Source organism: Nipponia nippon, unplaced genomic scaffold (assembly GCF_047370975.1).
Source record: "Nipponia nippon isolate SJK-2023a ecotype South Korea unplaced genomic scaffold, ASM4737097v1 scaffold_9, whole genome shotgun sequence".
Taxonomy (NCBI): Eukaryota; Metazoa; Chordata; class Aves; order Pelecaniformes; family Threskiornithidae; genus Nipponia; species Nipponia nippon.
Genome location: NW_028262413.1, coordinates 1,361,000 through 1,364,709, shown reverse-complemented (window position 1 = coordinate 1,364,709; position 3,710 = coordinate 1,361,000).

Below are 3,710 nucleotides of genomic sequence, written 5' to 3'. Positions count from 1 at the left end.
GAGCTGAATGTTAAGCACCGTCCAGTCTGTTGCTCTGTAGGTACCGCTGCTTGAATAACGACGCGTAAACGTGCAAGTTAAATGAATCTACTTTTTGCCTCATTTTTAGGAAAAACATCTTCGACTTAATGTAAGGAGGATTTGGCTGTGCTAAAGAGTATAGTCACGTCGAATAAAGCCCTTCAGAGCCCGTTTAGATCTTTTACTATTCAAGATGGCATTTAAGCTTACGCTTAAAGCCAAATGCTTACTTCAGTCCTTCATTTCAAAGGACGTTAAGACCTTAAGACTTACCTTGAATAGTGTTGCTTCTAGATGTAGTTAATTTTGTCTGGCCAAAGGCACCATATATATAGGGGCGGATCCTGTAGCGCTTACTCCAGCTGGCAGTAATAGAAGTTTTGCCCTTTTGAGACTACAAAGAAAACAAATAAGCAATAGCAGAGAACCAGACAATGAGGCCGAGTTTAATGTGTACACAAAATCTGCTCTCTGCCATGCTATCTGAACTGCTTTGTCTTCATATCAAATTAACATGTCAGTCATCAGACAAAATGATGTCTTTTTTTCAGATACTGCCTTGCAGCTTTTATATGGTGTTTATTGATTGATGCATCAGCTAACGAGTCTTTGAAGCTTTCATTTAAGGACTAGAACAAGGGAGGAAAAGAAAAAACCTGGAGCTTCTCTCAGTAACACACTACATGTGAAGTCCTGTGAAGCACAGAACATACAAGATCTGTTGTTGATAACCGCTGGCATGTTTGGCTGCCTTATATCACTGTTTCTGAACCTCTTACTCTCTGAACCTCCCTGGGATGTCATCAAGAATAACCTCTGAACAATAATCTGTCTAGCTGATATATTGTAGGATCATCATTAAGTCCAGGAATGAAAATTTGATAAAAGTGAGACAAAACAAAAGAACAAGTACTTATCAAAGTCTGTTGAACAATGCTTTCCCACAACATTGAAATTGGGTTCTTATATATCAGGGAGGGCATCATCTGTTTAACTTGGATGAAAACATTTCAAACAGGCACCATGTGTCTCCCTGTCTACCGTCCAAGAATAGCAATATTTGTAGTGTTCCATACAGCAACTTTTTATTTTCCTTTATTACTAACCTGGTCCCAAAAATATTGCTTTAAGCTATGCCCTTTTAATTAATGCAGTTTCTTTTTGTTGTTGTTGTTGTTGTTTAATGGAATACTAGTGTTTTGTTTTTTTTTCCCCAGATACTTGAGTGAGTTAGTATTCATAGTTCTGACCTTTCCGTGTACATCTTTTAATCTTCTTTTTTTTTTTTTTTTGGTGGGGTCTCTATTGGTATTCATAATCCCTTCTAATTAATTTAACAGTGTTTATATACCAATTAACTTATGTTCTGTTTAGTTCCCTCAAAACACTCAAAGTAAGGTGTTAAAAAAACCTTAACCTTACTCTGTTTCTTTCACCATCCTGCTTCTCCTAAAACTTAATTCATTGAAATGTAGCATTACCGTAGAGAGACTAAATCCGAGTTTCCTGTAGACAATCACCTTTTTGCCAGAGGCGATACAGAAGACTGAAGCATTTTCTTCTTCCTAGTCAGCTTGCAGTATCCACAGTCTCTCTCAAAACATTCCGTCTGTAATAAGCGGCTCTTCACTTCCATGAATCTCGTATCCCTGATTTCATCCCAGCTGTATGTATCTGGTCACCATGTGATAAGAGCTGCAAAAGAATGTGTAGCTAGTCATGCCCTGCTCATCGTAAAACAACAATCTTCACTGGTAATTTCCTTCTCATTTACTCATCTCACTTCTGGACCGATCATGGCCAAGCAAGAGAAAGGGAGAGTGGGCACTAAATCATTCTTCACGATTTTAAAATTTATATTTCATCCCCTGCTTCACAATGGATTTCCAAATTTATAGATTTCTATTATACTTCCAGAATTTTAAATAATATAGTCAACCAGACCTGTCTCCTGATTGTTGTTAGAGACAGCAGGTGGCAATGTAGTTTCAAGCATCTCTCCAAAAGTTTAACTTTGTTGTACAGAAAATCATCTTACAAGGACTCTAAACCCAGGTTTTTTTTCCTGAAACAGGTTTCACAGTCCATTTGGATTTTTTTATTTTAATATTTTATAAATAAAGTATCAGTGTTTTGCTAAACAAGTGTGAAAACGGGTTCTTTCAAAAAGCTGATAGTAGTTGATCAAATGCTGCTATCTGAAGCTGTAAATAAAGCTAATTTTTAAATTATGTACCTGCCAATCTACTCTATAGCCTGCTCTTTTATCAAGATGTCCACAGAAATGGTAAGGCTGGTTTTCTGTTCATAGTGAACCTTTAATTAAGATTAAATAGTCCTTTTAATGCAAATCACAGTGATTTCAGGACTTGGAAAAAAAAAAACAGTACAGGACATAATAGTACTGTATCAAATATTACACCTTATTTGCACAAAATATATGTCTAAGGGCAGCAGAGGCCTGAGGCTTGGTTAGTGTAAATGAAGAAATTTAGTCATTCATTTACTTGTTCCAAAAGAAAAATACTGTATATTTGATCCTGTTGTAGGGCAAAGGAATATATCAAACGACCCGTTGATTTCACCAGAATCGTATCCTCAAGAGACTTACATTTACATTCTGCCCTGGGGTACACATTTCATCCTGAAGTAAATGCACCACGAGACAAAAATTGGGCTGCTTCACTACACAGAACTTTAGCACGTACACTGTTCTGTAAGACTCAAATGGAAAAAAACAAAACATTTAAGTGAGTTTTGTCAGAGAGGAAGGAGTTAACCGGAATGTACCTTTGCTCTTAGTTTGACTAGTAGTTGTTGTAAATTCAATACATAAAGCATGTCAGTATCTATACTCCTTTTACTCTGTAACTTCAAACTATTCTTGTTGAATTGAACAGGCTGTTGCCCTTTGGTAAGTCCTTTTATATCTGAAGCAGAACTGGTTTGGTTTGCATATAACGTGTCAGATTAATTCTTTAACAGCTACACCACAGATGAAGTTGGCCACAATAATTTTACTTTGTGTACTGCTTTATCAAATGCCTGAAAGATTTGCCATTTTTGAAGGATCGTATTTTGTTAAGTGCAAGATTTCTATATAATTAAATGCAAATAAGCAGATTGTAACTTGTGTAATAGGACTTCCTACACTGTAAAAAAAATATTGCTTCCATTGGCTTTGTATTATCATGAAGGCCAGAAAAGACTTTTTTTTTTTCTTTCAAACTACCTTGGAAATTTCCTCCTGAAATATCATGTGTCGTTCCCACATTAAGAGGCAGAATTCTAAAAATATCCAGTGTCCCTTAACTGAACTGCAGTTTCACAAGGAGTCCCTCTGTAATGTTTATATATTGTGAGGAGGACTGTATCCAAGTATTTATTTGTCAAAGCTGGAAAGAAGAATTTCTCTGTCCCACAGCAGGACAGTTATCTGTCTCACACTGAGAGTACATTGTGCACTAATGCTGATAGTACAAATTTTAAGGCAGTCTAATTACGTGCAGCCTATAAATTGACATACTTTCTTAAATGAGCAAGGAAATCTAACTTTCCAGTGTACATGCTATAATTTAAAATGTTTTTTTGAAGAATCAATAAAGGAGTCTTTGAAGATAAATCCTGCTCTGATAGACATTTTTAAAAATACTTAAGTTTTTTCACCTTTCAATATTTGTTACTATTTT